The sequence below is a fragment of the Equus caballus genome, chromosome 26 (genome assembly GCF_041296265.1).
Source record: "Equus caballus isolate H_3958 breed thoroughbred chromosome 26, TB-T2T, whole genome shotgun sequence".
NCBI lineage: Eukaryota > Metazoa > Chordata > Mammalia > Perissodactyla > Equidae > Equus > Equus caballus.
The window spans coordinates 23296011-23318037 of NC_091709.1; the positions used below are offsets into that span (position 1 = coordinate 23296011).

The following is a 22027-nucleotide window of genomic DNA, read 5'->3' on the forward strand; positions in this document are numbered from 1 at the left end:
TAAATTCCTGGTCTACACAGATTCCAGTGGCTTTCAGAGAGAAAGAGCATGCTGCTCTCCTTAAGAAAGGCCACCAATGGGAATGAATTCTGGTGACGCAATGCTGATATTTTAGTGCCATTCTGGAGAAGGGAAGAGGTGGGGTTTCTCTGGAGCCAGATGAACTCGTAATTAGTTCTCACCCAGGCTGCTGAAGCAATTATGGTGAAACCAAATCACATTACTTTTTTCTCCTGCTCTCGATAAAAGCCTCAACCCTGCTCCTTCTGCCCCATAGGGCACTTGGCTGGCCATTATTCCTAATACCACAGACACTGTTCTTCGCTTTTGTTTCCGGGCTAGAACTGTCACTGTGTAAAATAAGAAGTGTGGGGGAAATAATGTACCCCTCTCGGTCTCATACTTCAGAGGCACCTAGCAACCCCGTCTCCAGGCAGGCAGCACGCATCTCCCTGGTAGTCTACTGCCCACTCACAGCAGAGGCGGAGTGCTCTCTGCAAATAGCCTACGTTTTTGCTGGTGCCAGCTTGGCGGTGGGGTGGTTGTGTCATTTGGTGTCCTCAGGGATGTTTGGTTCTTATTCTGGGAAGACTAGGGCAAACCAGTGACTATCCAAAGCTGTTTGTGGAATCAGAAATTAGGTCAAGCACTTCCGTACTTGGGGTTGCACAGTCTAAAATCAAAAGCAATGGTTTTGCATCTTTGTTTTTTCCAGTTGACACATTTCCGTGAAGAACCTTCCAGAATATACATGACATTATTTTCTAAAGGATGAAAAAGATGATTCCCAGGTATATCTATGCAATGAGAACCTCCTGGCTATTTTGTCCATCTACCAACAAGCCCAATAATGCTATCACATCAGCCTTTCTCATGGTTTTCACCAAAACTACTCTGTGCCTCTAAAACGTCAATTGGACTGAAGAGAGCCCTGCGCTGGCTCACCAACCAGCCACATAGACTTTCCATTTCAGGCTCATGTACCACAGAGCATTATGGATAGATGTTGAGACTTGTTATTTGCTTTCTATACTTCAGGGAATTGTTAAAGTTTCTTTGTTTCTTTACTACTTGCATTTGATCTGCATTTAACCCTTGGAGAGTGAAGTTGCATCTCTTTTAGAGGGAAACCAAGCTTTTCTTCTGTGGTGGCTGATCAAAGAATGGAAGGACTCAGGCTCCTAGGAGTGTAAAGTTTGATTGTGGAAATCGAGTGCTGCTGGGTAGAGGAGTGATCCCAAGATATCAGGAAGGGAGTAGCTTTTAACCTCCAGGAGTCACTCACTCACCAAGCAATTATTGAATTGCTACCATGTGCCAAGCCCTCTGCTAGGAGCAAAGGAGACAAATATGAATGAAAGATCTTATTGACAATCTCATAATCTGGGGGAGATTTTAGTGAAAACAACCGTTAGGGACAATGTCAGATTTGTTGTAATACAAGTACTTGCAAAGTTCTTAGGGAGCTCTAGGGTAGGAATGGGTGGGCTCTCTAGAGAGATGGGAGGTGGCTGGGAGGAAGATTTATATAAGTTAATTTTTAATAATAGCTATGTTTAACAACTGGCTCACAGCATTCCTGAAAATCCAGCATTTAGCTCTCATGAACTGATGTGAACTGGCTCCAGCATGCCATGGGATGAAGATGAAATTGGGAAGCGTAGATATGTCTTGTAGCCACCCTAAGGAGTTTAGACTCTTTCCATAAGGCAGGATAATTTGAAATATTAATCAGTGTTTTTATTTTTCTTGTTTTATTTATTTTTACCTTCTCCCACCAAAGAAGGTACGTAACTTTTGCTTTTCCTTGTCTCAGAGGCTTTTGTATTGCTGGGCAGAAACCAAATATTTCTAAAGAGCTAGACTTGGCATTACCTATCTGATAAAGGATTGTTATCCAAAATATACAAGTAACTCTTAATGCTCAAAAATAAGAAAACAAACAACCTAATTGAAAAACTGGCGAAAGACCTGAATAGACACCTCACCAAAGAAAATATACAGATAGCAATTAAGCATGTGAAAAGATGCTCCACTTCATATGTCATTAGGGAAATGCAAATTAAAACAACAATGAGGTATCATTACACACCTATTAGAGTGGTCAAAATTTAGAACACCAACAACACCAAATGCTGGTGAGGATATGAAGCAACAGGAACTCTCATTCATTGCTAGGGGGAATGCAAAATGGTACAGCCACTTTGGATCACAGTTTGGCGGTCTCTTATAAAACTAAACATACTCTTACCATACAGTCCAGTAATTGTGCTCCTTAGTTTTTACCCAAAGAAGTTGAAAACTTATGTTCACATAAAAACCTGCAAATGAATATTTATAGCAGCTCTAGTTATAATTGCCAAAATTTGGAAGCAAACAAGATGTCCTTCAGTAGATGATTAGATAAACCAACTGCAGAACATCCAGACAATGGAATAGTATTCAACGCTAAAAAGAAATGAGCTATCAAGCTATGGAAAAACATGGAGGAAACTTAAATGCATGTTACGAAGTGAAAGAAGCCAATCCAAAAAGGCTATATACCATGTGATTCCAACTATATGACATTCTGGAACAGGCGAAACTATGGAGACCATAAAAAGATCAGTGGCTATGATGGGGTGGGAGGAGGTGGGTGGGGGGAAGGATGAACAGTAGAGCAGAGGATTTTTAGGGCAGTGAAACTATTCTGTATGATATTATAATGGTGGATACATATCATTATATCTTTGTCAAAACCCATAGAATATGCAACACCAAGCGTGAACCCTAATGTGAACTATGCACTTTGGGTGATAATGACGTGCCCATGTAGGTTCACCAAATATAGCAAATGTACCACTCTGGTAGGAGATGTTGATAGTGGGGGAGGTTGTGCATGTATGTGAGGACAGAGGATAGTGCAAAATCTCAGTACCTTCCACTCAATTTTGATGTGAACTTAAAATTGCGCTAAAAAATAAAGCCTATTTAAAAGGAAAAAAGGAAAAAGAGCCTGAGAGCTGATGTGAGGATTTATGACTCAGTACCTGAATGGTGGTTATGGAAACCAGAGCATCCCTGTGTTGCCTAAAGATGATATTCTGACCAGTAGACTGCACTGGTATAAAGCTCACTGAGTGTGTCAATGAAGACAAATGCCAGTGTGGCAGGAGGAAATTTAGATACGCATGATTATTATGAGGTATGCGTTGAAGAATAGAATATGAGAATTTGAACCAACTTAAGCCAGTTTACTGTCCCACGAATGTCAGGTAATTTTGGATTTCATCGGAACCCTCCAGTAGTAAGAGGGAGTAACAGCTCTAGGTTTCCAACCCATCACCTTTCTACCAGGCAGTTGTAGCAAAAGCACATTTTAGACTGTATTATTCTAAGCAAACAAATATTTGCCGGCAAGTAGGCACAAAACAGTCATTCAGTGTATACTTGGAATATTTTCAGTCTCAACCCCTGACACGATGACCAGCACCTTCATGAGAGGCTCTCTCCAGGAGGAAGACAGGTATTCCGATGGAGGGAGAGGCAGGCCTTTTAGTCAGATCAGATGACAGGATCATTCACTAAGCAGACCCACTCAGGATCAGTGGGCCTGGAAGCCGTCCCTCTGGTAGGAACTACTGGCTTGGTCAGGTGTTTATTTATGCGTTCTTGTCCAAGTAGGAGATGCCCGACTTCTAATAATCATATAACTTAAACTCCACTAATTTCACCAATTAAAAATTCTTTATAACATTCTAAATAATGAAACTTGCGGTGCTGATTTTGATAAAAATACCTTTGAATGCCACCTGGCCAATTCTTAGGGTGTTACTTCTATTAGGCCACTTCATATGCTAATTGATCCCTGGGGTGTAGACTAGAGTTAAATTGTGCACAAAGAGTTCCCAATGTTTACATACCTCGTTAGTGTAAATCAAATTACAGCAGACAATAAAACCAAAAGAAATAGCAAGAAAAAGATTTTTAAAAAGCTCCAGCTTCAAGATGAAATATACTTCTGCTTTGCGTTGTGTTAGTAACCATGAGATCTAATTGTACATGTTCCCATTACTGTACTGGAGAGAGTGAGTGTATATGGGGTTTTATAACATTTAAACAAAAACCATTTAAAGCAATTTACTGCCTTTCTTGGTGTACCATCATAGCTCCTATTTGAGACTCCCCAATAACAAAAGATTTCCCCTTAACAAAACCCTTTATGTAAGGCTTTATTTATTTATTTTTGATAAGGCTTTATTTGATGTTTTTTTTTTTTTTTTGTAACAAGAAGAGTCAGGAGTAATATGGATGAGCAGAAAAATATTCTGGAGAGAGGTTGTCATAGGAACTGTGCCAAGAGAGCAGTACGCACAGGATAGAATGCACCATCCAAAGAAGAGAGGAAGGAAGTGATCCTGAAGCTGCTCTTTCCATCAGTTTGTGGGAATAAAGCTCATATGAATCTCCTCATGGAAATTATCCTCAGTGATAGCAGGGGGAGGTGGGATACTAAGAGGCTGAGGGGGGCTGATGACAAGCACCTTGTAGGATTTTTGTAGGATATAAAAATAGATAAAATATATAAAACATCTACTATGTATAACACCTACTATATATAGTCCCTGAAAAATATTAATAGTAAACAACAATAATCTTCACTATCTCATCTAATCCCTACTAGAGCCCTCTGAGGAAGACACAGTCATTATTCAAATCTTCCAGATGAGAAAAGGAATTCCAGAGAAGTTGAATTGTTCAAGGTGACATGGTGAGTGGCAGAGCTGGACTCATTGCAAGGTTGTCTGACTCTAGAGCCCTTGCTCTTAACCTCTCTGCTGGACTGAACCAGTAGGCGATCAATTACTGGTAATAATTATAAAAATGATTCTTGGATGGTGGAATAGTAGTGGGAGTTTCAATTGCCATATGGCAGAATGTCACAGCATTTGTTGATTTTGTTTTTTCCTTAAGTTTCTTTTTCCTAAACCACGGAAATGTTATCTTAGAGGATGACATTCTTTGTTCCATTCTCCCCTCCTTACTCCCCAGTGCAGAGCTCCAGGTTTCTCCAACCAATGGACGTTCTCCTACAGAACTCTTAAGAAAATCAGGAATCTCCTCTCTCTCTTTCCTAAAGAGAAAACTCATGGCTAGAGCTTCCTTACCATACCTTCCCCAAAGTTTCAAAACTTGTGTCCCCCCCTCCCCAGAATTCATATGTTGAAGCCTCTTGAAGAAACAATTATTCATGCACTTGTTAAAGAATGTTAAGGCAGATTTTATTCAGGGAGACTATCACAATAGCTATAGAGACCACTACATTGGGGTTTTGTAGTAGGACAGAGAGATTGGGCTCAACTCCAAATATAAGAAAAATGGGAATTTGTAACCAAGAAGCCAGGGATAGGGGGTGGTCAGCAGATGGAAAATTACCAAGAGGAAATGTCATGGCTAAGGGAGGATTCTGGCTAAACCAACCTAACAGGATTCTTGCTGAAGGCAGGTCAGGGTGATCAGACATCACCTGGTAGAAGGTAGATGATGAGAAACCTGATCAGATACGGAGGGTAATTAGATATCGAGGATGGAAGATTCTGGTTAAACTGACTTAGCAGGCTTCTTGCTAGACATGGAGTCTACAGGAAAGGACATGGGAGCCCAAGGTCAACCCTAGTCAAAAAGAGAGCTCAGAAGAGCCTGACCAAAGTTTGGTCAAGGAGAGAATGTTTGTCAAGTCCTAACCCCTCAGTGCCTAAGAATGTGACTGTATTTGGAGATGAGGCCTTTAAACAGGTGATTAAGGTAATGTGAGGTGGATTCTAATCCTTATGACTGGTGTCTTTATAAGAAGAGGTCGTTAAGACACAGAGACTCACACAGGGGGAAGACCATGTGAAGACACCAGAGGAAGACAGCCATCTACAAGCTAAGGAGCGAGGCCTTCAGAAGAAACCAACCCTGCCAACACCTTGATCTTAGACTTCTAGCCTCCAGAACTCTGAGGGAATAAATTCCTGTTGTGTAAGCCATCCTGTCAGTGGTACTTGTTATGGCAGCCCTAGCAAAGTAATATACCCCACAGTGCCCAAAGTGCCATAGCTTTATTCAAACCCATGTCATCTTTTCCTCCTGGCATCTCCACTCTTGGCATTCTGTAGCTGTGTCTATTTCACTCAGGTTAAACACCAGGGATGGAATGTGAACCCACTCTGTAAATGGCTCAGGTCTGCTTTGGAAACAGCTCTGGGGAGACTAAGTCTAGGAAAATTAATCAACGTACATGCTTTCCTTGGTGTTCTTCTGCCTGACTCCCACTTGCCCGGCTCTCCCAGGGAATAATGCCTTCCTTGGAGCTAACGCAACACTTCGTTCATATCTAGATGCAAGTTCTTACATGAATGTACCACCATTAATTCTTTATATGTCTGTTTACCACCTGCACCCCAGCCCCAGTTAATTTCTGAATTCATAGACACTGAGATTGTGCCTATGAATTATTCATTTCTGTACTCTCAGCACCTACTACAATTCCTGGTTCAAAGAAGGTGCTAATTCATGTTTGGATTCTTGAATGAAGATATATACGTATACATATTCTATCTTTTATTCCTTCTTTACCTCTGATGAGGAGGGTTTTGTAATACAGACTCAAATGAAAGAAATTTTAACCACACTAAATATGTGATGCTATGAGCAATGGCCAATGTTATGAGAAAAAAGTCTTATCTTTATTTTAATTGATCCAGTCAGAAGATTCTGAAATGCCTCAGCCTCCTCTTCCTTTTTTTTTAAATATATATTTTACCAGGTTCATTTTTTCAATTAAACTGTTGAATTAACAAATTTTATTTTATTTTTTTTGAAGGAGGATCACCATTTATTGATCACCTTTCGATGTCTGGCCCAGCCTCTTCTTATAAGGGAGAATGCAAGTAAAAAGGAGGTCGAGTTGTCTAGGAAAAATGGTCTTCATGATCTCAAGGAATCTTACTGCCTCTTCCACACCCAAGATGGAGCCAGCACCCCCAGGAAGGGGCTAGGCATCGATGGGGAAGTAGGGAGAGAAAGGAGACTACAGAGGGAAGGGATTCCCAGGCTCCCACTCAAGACTGACTTGGTAAGGACTGTCAGGCAATTCATTGGAAAATAAATATTTCACCTCTGGATATCCTCTGGACTCCTTGTGGGTCTGGACTATTTACTAGATGGATTGTTTCTTTTTGGTAATGAACTGTACTTCATTCTCCTTGGACTTTAGAGCAGAAGAGGGGGAGATATATTTTTATTGTTATGAACTGTATCAGGCTGGTCATGCAGAAGCACAGGAACACTACACTTCTCATCCCTCCTGGGTTCAAACCAATGAGAGGTGTCTGCTCTATCATGGGGTTGGGTTGGAAACAAGTACAGTCTTTCAAAATACAGCCCTTCACCCGGCTCTTTCAGAGCCACAGTCCAAGGAAGGCCAACTTTTCCTGAAAGTTTTAGTAAAAATCTGGGTCATGAGCACCCAATATTTTTAGACAACATAGGTGATGGACAAAGCAAGATGTGTAACTAACAACACGTTTTTGCACTACTTGGAACACAGTCAGCCTTCAGGAGTTTGCTGTTGGTGAGATAATGGCCAACACCCTACAGATTTGTGTTGGGACCACCAAAGAAGCAGAATCAATCATTTGTGAAAAAGCAGAACAATCCTCCATTAGACTTTGTGTATTACCAAAAACGAGCCCAAGTGAAGGTGAAATCTATCCTCCAGTTTCCTAAGTATAATTCAGAGATCCAGGAGGGAAAGGAAGTGGAGAAAAAGTAAAAAATAAAAAAGGCTGTCTGGAGTTTGGGAACACTAAACAGAGATGGAAGATATTTCTGTCTTTGATGTCCAACATCCACGTGGTCACTTTTTTCTCCTAGAGGCACTTAATTTTGTGGGATTGAATTCTTCTTTCTGACTCCTAGAAAAATATAAATGCCATCAACTGTTTGATCTCCTCTGGGTAGTTTGAAGGCTGTTTGTTTGTGGGTAGGGAAGTTAATGCCACAAAAAGCACGAAAATCCTACAACACGATTCACAGCAAACAGTCACAGTGCAGGTCTTATGGTGCATTTCTGATGTTAAAAAAAAAAGAAAAAAGGATTACTTGAAAGCGTGTATCCAGAAAACACAAGATATCTGTACTATGTATTATCCGGTGAGAGCTAAGTAACATTGGGACATAGTTATTTTAAGTTACAGTTTCAAAAAACAAAAACTATTATTTATGGAACCCCCCCCAAAGTTTGCTAATTTAAACGGTTTTGAAAATGGGCATGAAGGAGAGAAAAGGGCCTTTCATGTGATATATAAGGAAGATCTTTTGAAGAAAATTAGCTCCTGCAGGAGTAGGATTGATAATGTGACATATACTCACTTTGATCTAAATTTAGCATCTTCCCACATTTTCAACGTTCCAGTGTCCTTCTCGTTACTATAGTGATCATTCCTTGCAACTCAATGTGTAATTCCTAGGTGACAGACAACAATCATGGATACCAGGGTGGGCATATGTAAAAATTCCATTTATTAAATATTATTTAGAGTTACCTGTTTGAAAAGCCTCTCTCTTTTTTTCCCTCTCTCTCTCTTTTTTTTTTTTTCAGCATATTTTAGGTTTGCTACATCTAATGAGGAGATTGAAACACCTCCAAATATGAGTTGTATGAGAAGAACCAAGAAGGACATTTAGGCTGTAATTTTGAGTGTAAGAACCTTGATATGATGTCACAGCATTGCTAGGGAAACAAAAAATGAGGGTTCTAAAATAAGTACTTTTCCATTGGAGCTGACCTAGAAAGAGACTCTTGATGTTTGATGAAACTGTGGACAAAAAAATACCCTCAATAGTTGGAGCATCTGTCTGTGCAGTGATATTGTACCACAGTCAATGTTTATTGTTCTTCTGAATTGGACACATCCACGATGTGGGAGTTCTTTTTCACAAAGGCAGCTTGCATTAGAAACTTCCAGATAAATGCAGAAGAATCTCCTGACCACTGAAAAGACAAATGGTAAGTACTTCATTATAATGCTCTTCATGCTTTTTAAACATCTTATCAGGCCTATTTCAGCTCTCTAACAAACCGTGTGTCAAAATATTCCTACCTGAGTAGCACGGAGATTGCGCTATTTACTTTCCTAGGTATTGGCCCTATAAGGCAGCCTTCTTGGGTTGGAAATAGCAATAAGTCCATCGAAATGCATGTCCTGAAACAAGAACCCACACTTTGAAATCTAGCTTTTCCACTGCCACACAGTAAGCAAAGGCAAAAAATAAACAAACGAAAAATTTAATGAAAAAGACCAAAAAGACGCTTGCTAAGTGGGGAGTGACAAAAGGAGAGGGGAATATTAAGAAATCTCAGTGTTAGAATTTGTTCAGAAACCTATTAGCAGTACTGATCGTAGGAGTTATTAATCTCTTCTTGTGTGCCCTGCTTCGAGCTAGGCACCCTAACCTTCATGCCTCTGTTTAGTCCTCATGACAGCTATGTGAGGTTGTCGTCATTACTATCTCCATTTTACAGAGGAGGAATTAAGACTGAGTGTTAAAGTAACTTGCTCAACTGATCCTAGTTAAGCTAGTAAGTGGTGGATATATTTAAAACAACAAGAACAACAAAGCCCAAGCCATCCAGAGGAGACATTGTGGGTAGATGGTCTCATAAATGCAAACATATAATCCAGGGGATGCATGGGCTTGTGCTACGGCCTAAACCAATAAATTCACCAAGTCAAGAGCCCAGAACAGGTGACCACAGCTCCCCTTGAAAGGAGGCGACCAGAAACTGGGATGTAGATTTGATTTTCATAAAGCCTTTTTGTTCTTCTATGTAGAAGAGTTTCCATGTGCCCTTTGATAAATTTATTTACCCTATGTATATATCCACATCCTCAAACTGGAAAACAGAGTGGGTAGAACTTCTTTATCACACCTGAAGTTCAAGAATATAATAACGTTAGACTTTATGTTCTTTTCTCCTACAAAGTGGTCCTATGGACCAAAAATGGATGGTGGATTTATTACTGTTCCTGGGAACTTGGGGTTGGTGTCAGTGATGATCTTATTTCATTATAGTCCAGGGCAGTTTTAGCAATTCATTCTGCAAGTCCCAGCATGTATTATTGATTGTTTTTTCATATGAATCAATCACAGGTGGAATCTCCAATAGAATGGTCTCTTGTAAAATGAGTTACATAAAACTTAACAGATCCATACCAAACTTCTAAGTTAGTAGTAGAAAAGAACAGTAATTGCAATGTACCGCAAGAGGGCGTGCTGGTACTTTTAAATATCAATAACTTGGCAGGCAAAGGGAGCCTAAAGATCAGGTGCCGATTTCAGTTACAAGCCAGTTGCTTTTCTGCAGTCATTAGATATCAAATCCCGAAGATTTTCTTTAGTCATTTTCGTGGGATTTGAAAAGACTAGTGAGGTTTTTAAAGCATATTCCTTCTTATTTTCATAGAGAGAAATGAGTTTTTTTCCTCAAAATTTATTTTTCTGGATTAATATTTTCTTAGATATATACGTTGTACCATCACCAATTATCAAAGTGGTTTAAGGAAAATTAAGAGAAAAAATTGTTTCCTTTTGTTATCAGCAATACAAGTTACAGAATGGTGAAATTGCAGTTCATTTTAGCAGATGGAAATAAGGTTAAGTGGAGAGAATTATGCCAAATTAACAGAGATTCAAATAACCTTCTCCATACTCCTTCCCCTTATATATGTAATGAGGTGATTCATTACATATTAAAGAATGGTTTTTACTGACAAGATTGTCCATCATTTTTAGGCCTTAGTATTGCCTGTTTAATAACCACCAACATCTGAACATGGATTTGAAAAAGAATACATGTGTTGTTCCCTAAAGCTAAAAATTAAAAATAAATTAAAATAGGGGCCGACCCCATGGCCTAGTGGTTAAGTCCAGTGTGCTCCTCTTTGGTAGCCCAGGTTCGTGAGTTCTGATCCCAGGCGCGGATCTATACCATTCGTCGGTCATGCTGTGGTGGCAACCCACATATAAAATGGAGGAAGATTGGCACAGATGTTAGCCCAGGGCTAATCTTCCTCAGCAAATAAATAAATAAAAATAGGCAAATGGCAAAATCCTCACAGCGTATGCAGTTTGGGGTGATCCTAAAAGTAGATGTGATGTTTCCTTCTCAGAGGGAAATTTATAAATATTTTCACTGGAAATGTCCCTTTAGTCCAGGGATTGGCAAACTTTTTCTGTGAAGGGCCAGATAGTAAATACTTGCAGGCATATGGTCTCTGTCTAGTTCTGGCTACTCAGTTTTGCCACTGTAGCGTGAAGCAGCCGTAGACAAGCAAATGAGTGGGCCTGATTGTGTTCTAATAAAATGTGATTTACAAAAACAGGTGTCCGGCTAGATTGAGCCCCAGGAGTGTAGTTTCCTGAACCCCACTTTGGTCTAGCTGTGGATGCCTTAGAGAAAAGGAGTGAGCGAGAAGGAGAAACCCACTTTGGCCTCCTGAATATAGGGACATACAAAGAACCTCTCATGGGAGAGCATAAGGACATAGAAAGCTTCAGCTGAGGTCCCAAGAGATGTTCCACACAATCCTTAGCAAGGAGCCAAAATAAAAGCTGTCTTAGGAAAGAGTGGATTTTAGAAAATTGGTTGAAACAGATGCATAGCCCCACAGCTAAAATAAGGAAAGCCCAGAGGGTGCAGTAAATCAAAACTGTCTGAGAGATGGGGAGTTTGTCCTGAGCACCAGGAGCCCTGGCATTCTGAGCCACCAAGAAGTAAGGAAAATCTTGAACTGCAGGAAACTATGAAGTTTTGCAGTAACACAATTGTGGGTGATGAATTAGCCACAAGGAGGCACCTTCATTTTCTGAACATAAGGAGGAACCATAAGTCCCAACCTAAGGACATTTTCTAAGGCCACTGGAACTTTAAAAATTTTGAAAATATGTTTCATGGTTCATAGAAACAGATATATTCCCCAAGAGTGACAAATGCATTGTACTTTGATTTGGGAGATGAGCTAAGATTTCCACAAAGTCAATTAATTAATTGCTGGAAAAAATTGCTGAGAAGAGTATGTACTGCACTAGTTCCTAAGTCTGGCTGCAGAAAAATGTCAAGGAGATTTTTTTCGAAACACAGTTTCCCAGGTCTCATTCCAGACCTACTGAAGTAGATTTTCTGGAGCCTGTCGCCCAGACATTTTGACAATGCTACCCGGGTGGGTTGGGAGAAGCCAGGCCAGCATGAACCTTGGGGCTGGTGTTGGGAACCTCTAGGACAAAGGACAAACCCCGAGCGTGAAGTTTGGCCATGCTAAGTTCAAATTCAGGCCCTGCCTTCTATTAGGCGTTTGACCTTGAGCCAGTAATATAACATTTCCAAACTTCAGCTGTGACACCTATAACATGGAGCCCACGTTTGGCCCTACTGGAAGGACTGGACCTCCGATGTGGCTCTGTCAGGTGAGGAGCATAGACGCATTGGCTCTTTCACATCCTCTCTCCCTCCTCTTTCTCTGTGGGGACGATATAGCTGGATTTGCTTCACTCACCATTACACAGAATTTTGCTAAAAACGAGAGCATTTTTAAGCAGACATGTCTGTTTACTTTTGCTCCATGGAGGCATTTCTTCTCGAGTTTCCTGAGAACTCTGGGTTCAGGTCATGTCGTCCCCTCTCTTAAACACCAGCTGGGGAGAAGCTGAAGAAGGGAGATGTCGAGTCCTTAGACACCCCGTCAAGTCCTAGCCTGTGCTGACTTTCTTTGCAACTTGGTTTGAGGCAATTCCAAACTCATTGCTGGTAATTTGGCTTTCAAGTCCAAATTCCTGAGCTTAGTTCTTACATGCAGGTGTAAGAGCTTTTGCTTCTTCGTCAGAAGTTTAGATGGCAGAGAGTTAGGCCACACCTGTTGCTCCTTTATTTATTTTTCTCTCTTTTCTCGGGTTTATCTAAACAAAGAAGAACATCAGTCCCTCTGAATCTGGAGTGTGGAAAATCCCAGGGCAGCCTACCAATTGTTCCTTGGCAGGGGCCGTGATACCGAGGAGGGAGCTGGCAACTCCCTTCCTCTGGCCAGAGGGGTTTTTCTTACTTGTAAGCAATTACTCATCTGCACTCTGGGAAGAGAGGTTGCTCCTGCTTCCTGAACATGCAAGGTTGAAATGAACTCTTGAAGGAGGAAAATGATTGCACAGTGCATGTTGTTAAAGCTCCTCCACGGTAGGAAAGTATTGGTGGAACAGAAGAGGAGTATGGCAATCATTCTGTGAATTTTGTTGAAAGAAGAAAGCTAGGGAAAATCAAATTGCCATTAAAGGAAGCGTTGCTGTAGTTTACAGGTCCACGGTGGCCTCTCCAATGGTTGTGGATGGCAAGTCAGGACGGCAATTTTTTTTTTTTTATTGAGGTTATGATAGTTTACAACATTGTGAAATTTCAGTTCTACATTATTATTTGTCAGTCGCATTACAGGTGTACCCCTTCACCCTTTGTGCCCACTCCCCAGCCCCCTTCCCCCTGGTAACCACTAATCTGTTCTCTTTGTCCATGTGTTTATCTTCCACATATGAGTGGAATCATACAGAGTTTGTCTTTCTCTATCTGGCTTATTTCACTTAACATAATACCCTCAAGGTCCATTCATGTTGTTGTGAATGGGGCAATTTTATCATTTTTTATGGCTGAGTAGTACTCCATTGGTTATATATACCATAGCTTCTTTATCCAGTCATCAGTCAGTGGGCACTTAGGTTGCTTCCATGTCTTGGCTATTGTGAATAATGCTGCAATGAACATAGGGGTGCATGAGTCTCTTTGAATTGCTGTTTTGAAGTTCTTTGGATAGATACCCTGTAGTGAGATAACGGGGTCATATGGTATTTCTATTTTTAATTTTTTGAGAAGTCTCCATACTGTTTTCCACAGTGGCTGCACCAGTTTGCATTCCCACCAGCAGTGTATGAAGGTTCCTTTTTCTCCACAACCTCTCCAACATTTGTATTTTTTGTCTTGGTTATTATAGCCATTCTAACAGGTGTAAGGTGATATCTTAGTGTAGTTTTGATTTGCATTTCCCTGATGATCAGTGATGATGAGCATCTTTTCATGTGCCTATTGGCCATCTGTATATCTTCTTTGGAGAAATATCTGTTCATATCCCCTGCCCATCTTTTGATTGGGTTGTTTGATTTTTTGTTGTTGAGTTATTTGAGTTCTTTATATATTATGGAGATTAACCCTTTGTTGGAAATATGATTTGCAAATATTTTCTCCTGGTTGGTGGATTGTCTTTTCATTTCAATCCTGTTTTCCCTTGCCTTGTAGAAGCGCTTTAGTCTGATGAAGTCCCACTTGTTTATTCTTTCTATTGTTTCCCTTGTCTGAGAAGACTTGGTGTCCAAAAAGTTCCTTTTAAGACTGATGTCAAAGAGTGTACTGCCTATATTGTCTTCTAGGAGTCTTATGGTTTCAGGTCTTTTCTTTAAGTCTTTGATCCATTTTTAGTTTATTTTTGTGAGTGGCATAAGAGAATGGTCTATTTTCACTCTTTTACATGTGGCTGTCCAGTTTTCCCGACACCATTTGTTGAAGAGACTTTCCTTTCTCTATTGTATGTTCTCAGCTCCTTTGTCGAAGATTAGCTGTCCATAGATGTGTGGTTTTATTTCTGTAGTATTTATTTCAATTCTGTCAGGAAGGCAAATTTACATCTCAGGAGTTTGTGGACTCAGCCCAAGAGTCAAGTTTCTTTGCAAGTAAAACCTCATGATTTTGTTGTATTCTAATTTAGAGTTGGGCATTAGCCAAATTAGGAATGAAGAATTCTACATCAGCAGGTTTACTGCTTAATTTCATTGTTGGTTCTATTTAGTAACTTCAAGCCAAGTAAAGGACACAGCTATAATCTTGCAAAGAATCAAGATACAGCAATTGGACAGTATTTGAATATTAGTTTTTGGTTTTTTTTTTTAGCACAATGTCTCTGTAAATTGAATGACACCTATAAGGTCCAAAAATAAACAGAAATTTTAAGTTGTTCCCTTAATTCTATTCACATCTCTCACACTCTCAGGAGAAATAAATATTCCAAAAACACACATGACTTTGTTTTATTTTTACCAAAAAAATTTTCTCCAAGCCAAATATTAAAGCAAAGCACATCTGTTCAAATTAGTCAGAAGTTAATTGTTAAACAAAACTGAAATGCTCATGTGAAAAAACAAAAAAGGAAACAAGAAGATAAGTGGCCTGCCATAAATTTTTTTAATTTTCAAGTTAGCAGTTGTGAATGCAAAGAAATTCCTCTCTGATATAAACTGTTAATGCTTTTTATTTTTCTAAAATAACATTTCAAGGGATTACTTTGGGGGTCAGAATAATAGCATTACTTTGGGTGGTTGAAAATGATTGCTTTGTACATTTCCAGGCACTTTTGATATTTGTGGTGGAGAAAATTGGTTCCAGCCAGAAGGAAGGCTTTCAATGCTGTGGTACTTACAGTGCTTTTTACAAATGGGCTATGACACAGTGTGACGTCATTTAATACTGGTGCTTTCCCATGCAATGAAAACTTTGAGCAAGATTAAAAAATAGGTAACAAGTAATATAGAAGCCAATAGCTCATCCAGGTAAAACATCGCTTTATAAAACTAGAGACTTGACACCGTCTTTGCTTTTGTTCTTGCTGCATCTGATCTGTGACCAAGTTCTCAGTCCCCTCCTCTCCATTTTCTCAGCCCCTGTTTGCACAGTTCTTTACTTCTTTCCCCCTCAACTACACAACATCCTTGTAAATGTTTTCCTGCATTTTCCCCTAGTTTTTGTAATCCATCCTCCTGAAGCCTAGGCCTGATTATGTCATCCTCCTGCTGAAACCTTTGTTTGCCACAACTCTGAGGATTCTGGTGAAGACAAGTGTCTCTGGGATTCTCTTTCCTTTGGAATAAGAGCTTCACTGACAGTCCAGCCCTACAGAGAAGGAAGTGTTACAGTTAGGCAGGTTGTCAGGCCCCCGACCAAGTAACTCAGGGTTCTTCCAGAAGCCACAAGCCTAGGGGACAACTAGATTGCTGATGAGGACATCGAGACAGAAGCCCAGCTGTATGCACTGGGCACATGAGGAGGGTGAGAGAAGGCTGGAGGCCCAATGGACATTGGATGGCCAAGCACACTCAGCAACAGATGGAAGAACAGGACTATAGCCAGCGCCCACTCTCCAGTGGATATGGGGTAACCAATCTACTTCCTATCTTGTTCAGGAACTCTCTGAGGCCAAACCAACCAGTTTTAGATCTTGGTAACGCCAGTGGAGCAAGACTAAGAAAGGCTATAGAAGATATATACAAGATCCCAGCTCTCATAAGATTTATATTCTAGTGGGGGAGATGTGCCCCAAACAAGTTAAATACAATATTTCCAAAATGATAAGTGTTTATTCTAGCAAAAGAGTTGGACAAGGAAATATACAAATCAGATGATTCAAATAGTGATCAGTGCCATGAAGAAAGTAAAAGTGGTGATGTGTCTGAGGGGGTTTGCTTGTTGAGGGTGGTAGAGCAGGATTGGGCCTCTCAGGTGGCTTTTGTGTTGAGAAGTAGATATGAGGAAAAGGCTAGCCATGCAAAGAGCTGGCAGGAAATCCTTCTAGGAAGAGGAGACCTTAAGTGGCAAACCCAGAGATATGAATGAGCTTGACTGTTTGAGGAGCAGGATGAGACACAATGTGGCTAGAGCCCAGTAACAGAGGGGCCCAGTGTGGGAGATGTGGGTGGAGAGGGAGGGCAGATTATGTGGGGCCTTGGAATTTTTTTGCCTGTTTTTGTCTTTACTGGAGGCTCAGGTGGCACATGACACTTCATAAAATGGCTTCAGAGGTAGTGGGTAGAAGGGACACAAAAAATAAACTGGGGTGGGAAAGAAAAACAACCAGGAGGAGGTAAGATCTGGCTGGTTCCTTCTCAGCCTGATTTAGAGGACAGAGTTGGTGCCTCTGAACAATAAAGATGGATCCATTCCTTCAACTCTTGGTAGGGGAGAGAGGGACAAAAAGCAAAAGGCTGTTGCTTTGGCCCTCCTGAGTCTCAAGGAAAAGGAGGAAAAACCTGTGTTTTGATGTCATGAATTATGGGAAAGGGAGAGGAGAGTGTTGGGTCAGTTGGAAAAACGGGCAGCTCTGGATGTCCTTTGAGTTGGAATCACTCCAGTATGGTGGTGGTAGGCATCCCCACTGTTGATGGGGGCCAAAGTCTCTGGGGCTGTGAGCTGCCTGGGTCCAAGGGGCTGCTGCCATTGCTGCTAGAAGTAGGAGTTGTTTCATGGGCACTGGGGCTCATCCAGGAACCACCAGTGGGGCCTTGGCTGGCTGGTCTTGCCATCCCCACCTTCTGTGGGAGTCTGCTGGGGGTACTGGGGCAGAAAGGCCAGTAACTGGGCCAGAGTCTGGGTATGGGAGGATATTTTTTTTTTTAATTGAGTTATTGATAGGTTACAATCTTGTGAAATTTCAATTGTACATTAATGTTTGTCAGTCATGTTGTAGGTGCACCACTTCACCCTTTGTGCCCACCCCCCACCCCACCTTTCCCCTGGTATCCACTAAACTGTTCTTGGTCCATAGTTTTAAATTCCTCATATGAGTGGAGTCATACACAGATTATCTTTCTCTCGCTGGCTTATTTCACTTAACATAATTCTCTCAAGGTCCATCCATGTTATTGCAAATGGAATGATTTTGTTCTGTTTTGCAGCTGAGTAGTATTCCATTGTATATATGTACCACATCTTCTTTATCCATTCGTCTGTTGATGGGCACTTAGGTTGCTTCCACGTCTTGGCTATTGTAAACAGTGCTGCAATAAACATTGGGGTGCACAGGACTTTTGGGATTGCTGACTTCAGGCTCTTTGGATAAATACCCAGTAGTGGGATGGCTGGATCGTATGGTAGTTCTATTTTTAGTTTTTTGAGGAATCTCCATACTGTTTTCCATAGTGGCTGCACCAGTTTGCATTCCCACCAGCAGTGTATGAGGGTTCCTTTTTCTCCGCAACCTCTCCAACATTTGTTGCTATTAGTTTTAGATATTTTTGTCATTCTAACGGGTGTAAGGTGATATCTTAGTGTAGTTTTGATTTGCATTTCCCTGATGATCAGCGATGATGAGCATCTTTTCATGTCCTATTGGCCATCAGTATATCTTCTTTGGAGAAATGTCTGTTCATGTCTCCAGCCCATTTTTTGATTGGGTTGTTTGATGTTTTGTGGTTGAGTTGCGAGAGTTCTTTATATATTAAGGATATTAAGCCTTTGTCAGATATAGGACTTGCAAATATTTTTTCCCAGTTAGTGGGTTGTTTTTTTGTTTCAATCCTGTTTTCATTTGCCTTGAAGAAGCTCTTTAATCTGATGAAGTCCCATTTGTTTATTCTTTCTATTGTTTCCCTTCTCTGAGAAGGCATGGCGTCCGAAAAGATCCTTTTAATACTGATGTCAAAGAGTGTACTGCCTACGTTTTCTTCCAGAAGGCTTATGGTTTCAGGTCTCACCTTTAGGTCTTTAATCCATTTTGAGTTTATTTTGGTGAATGGTGAAAAAGAATGGTCAATTTTCATTCTTTTACATGTGGCTTTCCAGTTTTCCCAGCACCATTTGTTGAAAAGACTTTCTTTTCTCCATTGTATGCCCTCAGCTCCTTTGTCAAGGATAAGCTGTCCATAGATGTGTGGTTTTATTTCTGGGCTTTCAATTCCGTTCCATTGATCTGTGCACCTGTTTTTGTACCAGTACCATGCTGTTTTGATTACGGTAGCTTTGTAGTATGTTTTGAAGTCAGGGATTGTGATGCCTCCCGTTGTGTTCTTTTTTCTCAGGATAGCTTTAGCAATTCGGGGGTCTTTTCTTGCCCCATATGAATTTTAGGATTCTTTGTTCTAATTCTGTAAAGAATGTCATTGGGATTCTGATTGGGATGGCGTTGAATCTGTAGATTGCTTTAGGTAGAATGGACATTTTAACTATGTTTATTCTTCCAATCCATGTACATGGAATGTCTTTCCATCTCCTTATGTCGTCAACCAATTCTCTCAGAAAGGCCTTGTAATTTTCATTATATAGGTCCTTCACTTCCTTAGTTAAATTTACCCCAAGGTATTTTATTCTTTTTGTTGCGATTGTGAATGGTATTGTATTCTTGAGTTCTTTTTCTGTTGGTTCATTACTGGAGTATAGAAATGCTACTGATTTATGCAAATTGATTTTAAACCCTGCAACTTTGCTGTAGTTGTTGATTACTTCTAACAGTTTTCCAATGGAGTCTTTGGGGTTTTCTATATATAAGATCATGTCCTCTGCAAACAGTGAGAGTTTCACTTCTTCCCTCCCTATTTGGATTCCTTTTATTCCTTTTTCTTGCCTGATTGCTCTGGCCAGGACCTCCAGTACTATGTTGAATAAGAGTGGTGATAGAGGGCATCCTTGTCTCGTTCCTGTTTTCAGGGGGATGGGGTTCAGTTTTTGCCCATTGAGTATGATGTTGGCTATGGGTTTGTCGTATATGGCCTTTATTATGTTGAGGTAGTTTCCTTCTATGCCCATTTTGTTCAGAGTTTTTATCATAAATGGCTGTTGGAGCTTGTCAAATGCCTTCTCTGCATCTATTGAGATGATCATGTGGTTTTTATTCCTCAGTTTGTTGATGTGGTGTATCACGTTGATTGATTTGTGGATGTTGAACCATCCCTGTGTCCCTGGTATGAATCCCACCTGATCCTGATGTATGATTCTTTTGATGAATTGCTGAATTCTGGTTGCCAAAATTTTGTTTAGAATTTTTGCATCTATGTTCATCAGTGATATTGGCCTGTAGTTCTCTTTTTTCGTGGTGTCCTTGTCAGGTTTTGGTATCAGCGTGATGTTGGCCTCATAGAATGTGTGAGGAAGTGTTCCATCTTCCCTAATTTTTTGGAATAGCTTGAAAAGGATAGGTATTAAATCCTCTCTGAAAGTTTGGTAGAATTCCCCAGGAAAGCCATCTGGTCCTGGGGTTTTATTCTTTGGGATGCTTTTGATTGCTGTTTCAATCTCTTTCCTTGTGATTGGTCTGTTCAAATTGTCTGCCTCTTCTTGAGTGAGCTTTGGGAGATTGTAGGAGTCCAGGAATTTATCCATTTCCTCTAGGTTATCCATTCTGTTGGCATATAGTTTTTTGTAGTATTCTCTTATAATCTGTTGTATTTCTGCAGAGTCTGTTGTTATTTCTCCTCGCTCATTTCTGATTTTGTTTATTTGAGCTTTCTCCCTTTTTTTTCTTTGTAAGTCTGGCTAGTGGTTTGTCAATTTTATTTATCTTCTCAAAAAGCCATCTCTTTGTCTCATTGATCCTTTTTACTGCCTTTTTTGTTTCAATAATATTTATTTCTGCTCTGATTTTTATTATTTCTCTCCTTCTGCTGACTTTGGGCTTCATTTGTTCTTTTTTCTCTAGTTCAGTTAGGTGTGCTTTAAGGTTGCTTATTTGGGATTTTTCTTGTTTGTTAAGATGTGCCTGTATTGTGATGAATTTTCCTCTTAATACAGCTTTTGCTGTATCCCTTATGAGTTGGTATGGCATGCTATCATTTTCATTTGTTTCCAGGTATTTTTTTATTTCTTCTTTAATTTCTTCAATGATTCATTGCTTGTTCAGTAGTGTGTTGTTTAGTCTCCACATCTTTGTGCCTTTCTCAGCTTTTTTCTTGTAATTAATTTCTAGCCTTATAGCACTATGATCTGAGAAGATGCTTGTTATTATTTCAATTTTTTTAAATTTGTAGAGGCTTGCCTTGTTTCCCAACATATGGTCTATCCTAGAGAATGTTCCATGTGCACTTGAGAAGAATGTGTATTCAGCTCCTTCAGGGTGGAGTGATCTATATATGTCTATTAAGTCCAATTGTTTTAGTTTTTCATTCAGCTCCACTATTTCCTTGTTGATTTTCTGTCTGGATGATCTGTCCATTGATGTGAGTGGGGTGTTGAAGTCCCCTACTATTATTGTGTTGTTTTTAACATCTTCCTTTAGGTCTGTTAATAGTTGCTTTATGAATCTTGGTGCTCCTGTGTTGGGTGCATAGATATTTATAAGCGTTATTTCTTCTTGATGAAGTGTCCCTTTGATCATTATATATTGTCCCTCTGTGTCTCTCTTTACCTGTCTTATTTTGAAATCCACTTGGTCTTATATGAGAATTGCAACACCTGCCTTTTTTTCCTTGCTATTTGCTTGAAGTATTATCCTCCACCCCTTCACACTCAGTCTGTGTTTGTCCTTGGGGCTGAGGTGTGTTTCCTGGAGGCAACAAATTGTTGGATCTTGTTCTTTAATCCATTTTGCCACTCTGTGTCTTTTTATTGGAGAGTTCAATCCGTTCACATTGAGAGTGATTATTGATGCATGTGGACTTAATGCTGTCAATCTGTCACTCATTATCTTGTTTTCCTGTGTTTCTTTTCCTGTGTGCTTTAGACTACCCATTTACTACTGCAATTTCTTATGCTGGGTTTCTTAGATTTTTCCTCATCCATGATTTGTGACTCTGTTCTGTACTTTATTTTAGTGTCTACCTTGAAGTTTGTATTTAGAATCTTGTGTATAATATAGTCTATTCTCTGGTGGTCTCTTACTTACTCGACCAATACTGATTTAGACCCTTTGCTCTTCCCCTCCTAAATAATCATTTTCATTTTTTATTCCAACTCGTCTTATTAATTTGTAGTTAGAGTGCTAAGATCGTCCTTGTTTTGATAGTTTCCTTATTTTTACCCTAATGCTATAGTTGAATATTTGCTATCCTGTTCTGGTTCTATCCATCGGTCTCCCTAGTCTGTGGATTGTGTCCCCTTTCTCCCTTTTTTCTTTTTTCAAGTATGAGAGCCTTCTTGAGGATTTCTTGTAGTGGAGGGCTTTTAGTTACAAATTCACTTAACTTTTGTTTGTCTGGAAAAGATTTAATTTCTCCC

The 22027-nt window shown here is 40.0% G+C and overlaps 1 long non-coding RNA gene across 6 annotated transcripts in view; it reads left to right on the forward strand.

Annotated features, from left to right (window-relative positions):
• Positions 1 to 22027, forward strand: part of LOC111770761 (uncharacterized) — a 200220-nt gene that overhangs the window by 47926 nt on the left and 130267 nt on the right. For 5 of the 6 annotated variants that reach the window (XR_002804151.2, XR_011432903.1, XR_011432904.1 and 2 more), the window contains exons 5-7: positions 4664 to 4750; positions 6848 to 7099; positions 8627 to 9034. This is a non-coding gene — a long non-coding RNA (uncharacterized lncRNA). Of the gene's footprint in view, positions 1 to 715; positions 792 to 4663; positions 4751 to 6847; positions 7100 to 8626; positions 9035 to 22027 lie in introns of all 6 variants that reach the window. The other variant, XR_011432906.1, reaches the window with a different exon arrangement.